The 9073-nt window shown below is 42.2% G+C and overlaps 2 pseudogenes; one reads left to right on the forward strand and one right to left on the reverse strand.

Annotated features, from left to right (window-relative positions):
- The first annotated feature begins 4877 nt into the window (after positions 1 to 4877).
- Positions 4878 to 5463, forward strand: LOC102442017 (annotated as a pseudogene).
- A 1606-nt stretch (positions 5464 to 7069) lies between these two features.
- Positions 7070 to 8855, reverse strand: LOC102442323 (annotated as a pseudogene).
- Between the last annotated feature and the right edge of the window lie 218 nt (positions 8856 to 9073).

Genomic DNA, 9073 nt, shown 5'->3' on the forward strand with positions numbered 1-9073 from the left:
CAGGTTCAATTCTGGTCAAGGGCACATGCCCGATTGTGGGCTCGATCCCCAGTAGGGAGCATGCAGGAGGCAGCTGATCAATGATTCTCTCTCATCATTGATGTTTCTATCTCTCTCTCTGAAATCAATAAAAATATCCTACATAATAAAAGGCTAATATGCAGAACCACTGGTGGCTATAATGCACACTGACCATCGGGGGAAGATGCTCAATGTAGGAGCTGCCCCCTGGTGGTCAGTGTGTTGCCACAGGGGGAGCACTGCTCAGCCAGAAGCTTGCCTCACAGCTGGCGAGCGCCTCTCCTGCTTCCATGGCAGCGCTAAGGACCCCTAGGGTCATGGACTGCAAGAGGGTGCAGGCTGGGCTGAGGGGAACCCCCCCCCCAAGTGCACGAATGTCATGCACTGGGCCTCTAGTATTTAAAATAATAATAATAAATGGTGAATGAATAAAAGGAAAGTTGGTAAACATACTTGATCTCTCAAGTTATGAAGCACCACACTGATGAACAAAAATTTGATATCACTTTTGCCCTAACTGGTTTGGCTCAGTGGATAGAGCATCGGCCTGCAGACTGAAGGGTCCCAGGTTCGATTCCAGTCAAGGGCATGTACCTTGGTTGTGGGCACATCCCCAGTAGTGGGTGTGCAGGAGGCAGCTGATCGATGTTTCTCTCTCATTGATGTTTCTAACTCTTTATCCCTCTCCCTTCCTTTCTGTAAAAAATCAATAAAATATATTTTTAAAAATTTGATATCACTTTCGATGTATGATCAATAAGTAGTTTGACTCCTCTAGAATGCTTCCCAACTACATTATGATATCAAATAAATTTATCAGAAATGTGCTTCTTATAACCAAACTGGCAGAATTCACAGCAGAACCTAGTAAGCATAACTTGACTTACCCACAGTTCAAATTAAACTCTTGGTAGAGTTTAACAACAAAACATTCTAGGAGCTTAAGAAGTGAGAACACAAAATAATTTTAAAATAGTATCGATTCTTTTGTAAATTTAACTTTTACATTGCAAATTTATTGTTGATACATGTACTGTAATGATCTGCAACACGTAAGTACTCTTATTGAATTATAATAATTGCACTTAGTTCTGTAATTTGCGAACCCTAGTGATATCTTTATTTGTATGATTTACATTTCTGTGTTTGTTGTGACCTTTTAATAAAAGGTATAAATTTTTAATTACATTATTTTAATTAGTCTTTTGGTGGCTTGCCTTATTCCCTTGGAAATGTTTTCCAGAATGATTTTTTATTGTGTGACATTGAAAATGTCTGTAAAGAGCTGTGAGGATTTTTTGAATTTTATTCCTCCCAGGTAGCTTTCTTTTCCTGCCCTGATATCCATAATATTTTTTTCTTCATCTCTGAGATTTAGTATATTACCACAATATATTTTGATTTGATTTGACTTTATTAAATTTTCCTGAAACATGATGATACATGTGATGCTACAGATTCAACCTTCATTCCTTATAATTTTGAATGGTTTTCTGTGCCACTTTTTTTGCTCTCTAAGCTGAGGATGTTAGCTACCCATGTGTTTGATTTCTATTGACTGTCCTTTTCTTATAACCTTCATTATTTTATTGCCCATTTGTATTTTTTTAAATATATTTTATTGATTTTTCACAGAGAGGAAGGGAGAGGGATAGAGAGTTAGAAACATCGATGAGAGAGAAACATCGATCAGCTGCCTCCTGCACACTCCTCACTGGGGATGTGCCCGCAACCAAGGTACATGCCCCGGACTGGAATCGAACCCGGGACCCTTGAGTCCTCAGGTTGAGGCTCTATCCACTGAGCCAAACCGGTCAGGGCCCCCATTTGTATTTTTTATTGGTCCTCTGCATTCTGTGCAGATTTCGCAAACTCAACTCATTTTCATTTTTCCTTTGGGTAAATTCTATACATTGTTATGTGTAATAAGCATTTTCAATATTTTCACTCACAGTGCTTATAATAATAATTCTGATTTTTCATTCCATGTTTATTTTAGATCCACAAAGAAAAAGAAAAACAAACACAAAACGGATTCCTCACATAATAGATTATTGTTACCTGATGTGTTTGCAACAATTTTCATTTCAGTGTAACACTTCTCACTTCTGTCAAGATGGCGGTATAAGTAAACATGGTACTCACCTCCCCCCACAACCACATCAAAGTTACAACTAAACTACAGAACAGCCATCATTCAGAACCACCTCTTATCAAGCTGAATGGAAGTCTTGCAAGGAGGGACTTGAAAAAAAAGCTATATTGAGAGACTGGTAGAAGAGGCAGAGATGTGGAATGGGCGGATACAAATCAAGAGGGATATCTCGGCTGCGGAGGTCCTCCCTGAGGAGTGAGGGGTCCTAACCCAACACCAGGCCCCACAGTCCAGGGTTCCAGTGCCAGGAAGAGAACAGCAGTGATTAAGGCTGAGGGAGAAGGAAGTCAGCTAGAGTTTGAGGCAGAGACCATGCATGGACTAACTTGGACTGCACTCTATGAGCTCCAACTGGGGGGCAGCAGCTTGAAAGGCACCAGAGACATGAGGGGAGGAACTGAATTGTCCAGCATTAGGGCAATAGCTTGGAGGGGAGGGTCCGGGGGAGGGGGGAGGTTGTGGGGGGAGAGACAACTTTCTTCCAGACAGAGTGCTGGCAGAGGCCATTGCTCCTATGATGAGCCCTCCCCCGACAGAGACGGCAGGTAGGCAGCATTTCTGAGAGTCCATCAACCTGACTCACACTGTTTGCCCAGCCCGGTTGATTCCCACAACTTATGGGCCCACTCAAGCTGCTTCCAGTCACTTTTCCAAATGGTCTGTCTTGGCTCATGCTTCAGATTTTCCTAAACCTTCTCAAACAAGCAGCATCTGGCCTCAGGAACCCTGTACCTCTCACTAAGTGGCCCCAGGCCTGGCTCTAGCAGCAGCCAGCCCTAGTTCACAGCTTGGCTTTGCCAGGGCACCTCTAAGCCCAGCAAAAGTAGCAGCATCTATATATTGCTTTGTAGCTCATGTGAGATGGCCTTAGGCAGAATACAAGTGGTGGTTGACCTTGGCCTGCACCTCCTGGGAGGCCCCCGAGCCATCGTACCCAGTGGACAGCTTCAGTTCATGGCAAAGTACCATGACCCAACCACCTCCATGTGCAGCACACTCAAGGAGTAGGTCGGTGGGCACTAGAGCCCTGTTGAAGTAAGCCCTGATCCATGAAGTGGGCCCTTGCACAACTGATCCTCCTCCATGGTGGTCAAGGTAAGTGGTCATAGCCAGGGGTGGGGGGTGGGGGGGAATCTCTCCCATGGATGTGCCAACAATAATCAAGTTCAATTATAAGAGGAGGGTGTACACAGCCTATCCAGGGGGTGCACCTCAAGTGCCCAGCTTTGGTGATTGGGGAGGCTGTGCCACTGAACCCTACAGGACACCTACTACATAAGGCCACTATACCAAGCCTGGGAGACATAGCAATTCTATCTAGAAACAAACACAGGGAGGCTGCTAAAATGAGCAGACAAAGAAACATGTTTCAAATGAAAGAAGATAACAAAATCCCAGAAAAAGAACCAAACAAAATGGAGATAAGCACCCTAGCTGTCTTGGCTCAGTGGATAGAGCATCAGCCTGTGAACTGAAGGGACCCAGGTTCAATTCCGGTCAAGGGCATATGCCTGGGTTGTGGGCTCCATTCCCAATAGGGGGTGTGCAGGAGGCAGTCGATTAATGATTGTCTTTCATCATTGATGTTTCTATCTCTCTCTCCCTATCTCTCTGAAATCAATAAAAATATGTTTTAAAAAAAGGTCATTGTGGGGCCATACCCTGTAGACAGTGAAAAAAAAAAAAATGGAGACAAGCAATCTACTAGATGTAGAGTTTCAGAATTCAAAACACTGGTTATAAGGATACTTAATTATCCTAAGTGAGAAACTCAATGGCATAAAAAATGACCAGTCAGACATAAAGGTTACACTAAATGAAACGAAGAATAATTTATAAGTATTTCAACAGTAGAGTAGATGAAGCTGCGAATCAAATCAGCAATTTGGAATAAAAGGAAGCAAAAACACCTAATCAGAACAGCAAATAAAGAATCCACAAAAATGAAGATAGTGTTAAGGAGTCTTTGGGACAACTTCAAGCATACCAACATTCACATTATGGGAGTGCTGGGATGAAAAGAAAGAGACCAAGAAATGAAAAACCTATTTGAAAAAATAATGACAGAAAACTTCCCTAACGTGGGGAAAGTGATAGATATATAAATCCAGGAAGCTCAGAGACCCAAGCCAGTTGAACCCAGAAAGGCCCACACCAAGATACGTCATAATTAAAATGCAAAAAATTGAAGAGAGAGAGAATCTTAAAAGCAATCTTACCTACAAGGGAGCTCCCATAAGACTGTCAGCTGATTTCTCAACAGGAGAAAATCCTGTTGCAGGCCAGAAGCAGTGGCAAGAAATATTCAAAGTGATGAAAAGCAGGCCCATAGCCAAGATTACTCTACCCAGCAATGTTATCCAAGGACATTGAGAATCCAAGGACAGAAAAAGATCTTCCTAAACAAGAAAAAGCTAATGGAGTTCATCACCACCAAACCAGTATTATATGAAATTCTAAAGGGTCTTCTTTCAAAAGAAGAAAAAGAAAAGATAAAAATATGAACAATAAGATGAGAATAAATACATATCTATCAATAATTGAATCTAAAAAACCAAATAAACAGACAAGCAGAACAGAAACAGGCTCATAGATACAGGGAACATTTGGACAGTTGCCAGATGAGGGAGGAGTTGGGGAAATGGGTGAAAAAAGTGAAGGGATTAAGAAGAAAAATTGGTTGTTAAAGAATAGTCATAGAGGCTTTGCAGACGCCGCCGCCCCGAAGCCGCCCGTGACCAGCCATGGTGAACCCCACCGTGTACTTCGACATCGCCGCCGACGGCGAGCCCCTGGGCCGCGTCTCCTTCGAGCTGTTTATGGACAAGGTTCCAAAGACGGCAGAAAACTTCCATGCTCTGACCACCCGGGAGAAGGGATTTGGTTATAAAGGTTCCTGCTTTCACAGAATTATTCCGGGATTTATGTGCCAGGGTGGTGACTTCACACGCCATAATGGCACAGGTGGCAAGTCCATCTATGGGGAGAAACTTGAGGATGAGAACTTCATCCTGAAACATACAGGTCCTGGCATCTTGTCCATGGCAAATGCTGGACCTAACACAAATGGTGCCCAGTTTTCATCTGCACGGCCAAGCCTGGGTGGTTGGATGGCAAGCATGTGGTCTTCGCCAGGTGAAAGAAGGCCTGGATATTGTGACAGCCATGGAGCGCTTTGGGTCCAGGAATGGCAAGACCAGCAAGAAGATCACCATTGCTGACTGTGGGCAACTCTAATAAATTTGACTTGTGTTTTATCTTAAAAAAAAAAAAAAAAAAAAAAAAAAGAATAGTCATAGAGATGTAAAGTACAGTATAGGGAATATAGTCAATAATATTCTAGTAATTATTTATGGTGTCAGATTGGTGGTGATTTATTGGGATGATCATTTAGTAAGTTCTAATCATGGGGTGTACACCTGTAACTAATAATGTATGTCAACTCTAATTAAAAATTTGATAAAAATAATAAATAAAAAATAAATAATCTTTTCTTCAGATCTCCTTAGTTCATTCTATATTTTAATGTGCTCATTAAAATATAAAATAAAAGTGGCCTTAAATATGGGATGTGCAAAAGTAGGTTTATAGTTTTGAGTATGTGAAACACAGTGTATTCTTGTATTATTATTTATTAATTTTTATATTATTTATTTGTATTACAGCTGTTGTGGATGAAAATGGGGCCACAGACTAAATCTGACATGCTCAGGGGAGGCCTGCATGGTGGTCCTTACACTCTCAGAGAACTAAGATAACCACAGAGGATGGTCTGAAATGAAAACGTGCTAAAGATAAGAGAGTCATGGTGAATAGTTATGTCTTAGGACAGTATCTTCCCTGACAAAGGTCAATCTTTACCTTGACTGAACCTGTTTGTTGTCTTTTTGCATCTATGATAACATACCTTTGGGATATCAGGGTAATTTTCTTTTTCCAGACCCCCTCAGGGCACAGAGGAAGAGACCACAGAGACCTTCATTGCTATTGTTTTAAAGTTAAATGTTAACTATCCTAGACTTACTTACGTAAAAGAAATACATGTCTATTCATTCTACTTTTTATCCAGTCCAAGAGATTTCCCCCTTTGCTTCCTCCTACCTTCCTAATCTATCATCAGTGGATTTCATGCAACCCCTTTGGGCTTCCTCCTTTGACTGTAATGTATAGAAAAAGGTCAAACCTGCAATACTCCAGAGCATGTTCTCAGCCCAATGAGATTTTGCTTCCCGGCAATTGTTGTCAGTTGGTCCAAATAAACTCATAAAAATTCTTACAGGTTGGGATGTTTCTAACACTGTAAACCGACTTTTGCCCACCCAGAATATAATATTATTTGATGTGTCTGTTTTTAATTTTCATAATAATATCATGTTATAAACTACCATCTATTTTCTACTTTTTCACAATGCACACTCTTTTCTTTTTTCCTTTCTTTAGAACATTTAGCTATGCATCCATTTTACTAGTAACAGACATTTATTTTTTATTTTATTTTTAAAAAAATATATTTCTTTATTAATTTCAGAGAGAAACGGAGAGAGAGAGAGATAGAAACATCAATGATGAGAGAGAATCATTGATAGGCTGCCTTCTATACACCCCTTATGGGGGATCGAGCCCGCAACCCAGGCATGTGCCCTTGGCAGGAATTGAACCTGGGACCCTTCAGTCCACAGGCCAACGCTCTATCCACTGAGCCAAGCCGGCCAGGGCAGTAACAGACATTTAGATTACAACAAATATATTCCACCACAACATTATTATAAAATTTTTGTTCTTTTTTTTTTCTCATTAAACTTTGTTATTTTAATGGGTCTCAAAATTCTGTGACAGATTTTTGGTCATGTTGTTTCCATTAAAAAGTACTGCTTTTAAAAACTAATAACCAAAAAACTGCCACACACACAAAAGAACCAAATGGTGCACAAAACATTCTCCTTTCATTCTGAAGGTTTTACGATGCATTGTAATCATTAACCAGTCTTTTACTATTAAACTCAAATGGCCATTGAGACAAACAGTTCTGAGACGGTTCTTCCACCACTGATTAAGACTGGGGTGGCAGGTGTTGGAAATAATATTCATTTAGCCTTCTGAGCTTTCTGGGCAGACTTGGTGACTTTTTTTTTTTTTTTTAAATATATTGATTGATTTTTTTACAGAGAGGAAGGGAGAGGGATAGAGAGCTAGAAACATCGATGAGAGAGAAACATCAATCAGCTGCCTCCTGCACACCTCTCACTGGGGATGTGCCCACAACCAAGGTACATGCCCTTGACTGGAATCAAACCTGGACGCTTTATCCACTTGAGCCAAACCAGTCGGGGCAGACTTGGTGACTTTGCCAGCTCCATCTGCCTTCTTGTCCACTGCTTTGATGACACCCACAGCAACTGTATGTCTCATGTCACGAACAGCGTAACGGCCCAGAGGAGGGTAGTCAGAGAAGCTCTCAACACACATGGGCTTGCCAGGAATCATATCAACGATGGCAGCATCACCAGATTTCAAAAACTGGGGCCATCTTCCAGCTTTTTCCCAGAACGACGATCCATCTTCTCCTTCAGCTCAGCAAATTTGCAAGCAATGTGAGCTGTGTGACAAGCCAGCATAGGGGCATCTCCAGCACTGATCTGGCCTGGGTGGTTCAGGATAATCACCTGAGCTGTGAAGCCAGCTGCTTCCATTGGTGGATCATTTTTGCTGTCACCAGCCACATTGCCACGGCAAACATCTTTGACAGACACGTTCTTGACGTTGAAGCCCACATTGTCCCCAGGAAGAGCTTCACTCAAAGCTTCATGGTGCATTTCAACAGACTTTACTTCAGTTGTAGCATTGACTGGAGCAAAGGTGACCACCATGTTGGGCTTGAGGACACCAGTCTCCACTCGGCCCACAGGGACAGTACCAATACCACCAATTCTGGAGACATCCTGGAGGGGCAGACGCAGGGCTTGTCAGTTGGATGAGTTGGTGGCAGATTGCAATCCAGAGTTTCAAGCAGCGTGGCTCCACTGGCATTGCCATCTTTACGGGTGACCTTCCATCCCTTGAACCAAGGCATGTTAGCACTTGGCTCCAGCATGTTGTCACCATTCCAACCAGAAATCGGCACAAATGCTACTGTGTCAGGGTTGTAGCCGATTTTCTTAATGTAGGTGCTGACTTCTTTAACAATTTCCTCGTATCTTTTCTGGCTGTAGGGTGGCTCAGTGGAATCCATTTTGTTAACGCCAACCATCAGCTGTTTCATACCCAGCGTGTAGGCCAGAAGGGCGTGCTCACGGGTCTGCCCATTCTTGGAGATGCCTGCTTCAAATTCACCAACACCAGCAGCAACCATCAGGACAGCACAGGCAGCCTGAGATGTGCCCGTAATCATGTTTTTGATGAAGTCTCTGTGCCCTGGGGCATCAATGATGGTCACATAATACTTGCTGGTCTCGAATTTCCACAGGGAGATGTCAATGGTGATACCGCACTCCTGTTCAGCTTGCAGTTTATCCAAGACCCAGGCATCCTTGAAGGAGCCCTTCTCAAATTTCTCGATGGTTCTCTTGTCGATGCCCCCACATTTGTCGATCAGATGGCCAGTAGTGGTGGACTTGCCGGAATCTACGTGTCCAACGATGACGATGTTGATGTGAGTCTTTTCCTTTCCTATCTTGGGTTTGAGTTACTGGTGGTTTTCAGGACACCTGTGTTCTGGCGGCAAACCCGTTGCGAAAAAGGAAAATTTTTGTTCTTTATGAAACTTATTCATTATGGAACTTGTGAAAAAAATGTTTGTAGTATAAATCAAGTGATGGAATTGGAGCCCTATAATAAACACATTTTGTTCAACTGAATAATACCAGATTATTTCCCTTAATATATGTACCAGTTCCAATG

The sequence above is a fragment of the Myotis lucifugus genome, unplaced genomic scaffold, assembly GCF_000147115.1.
Source record: "Myotis lucifugus unplaced genomic scaffold, Myoluc2.0 scaffold_24, whole genome shotgun sequence".
Taxonomy (NCBI): domain Eukaryota; kingdom Metazoa; phylum Chordata; class Mammalia; order Chiroptera; family Vespertilionidae; genus Myotis; species Myotis lucifugus.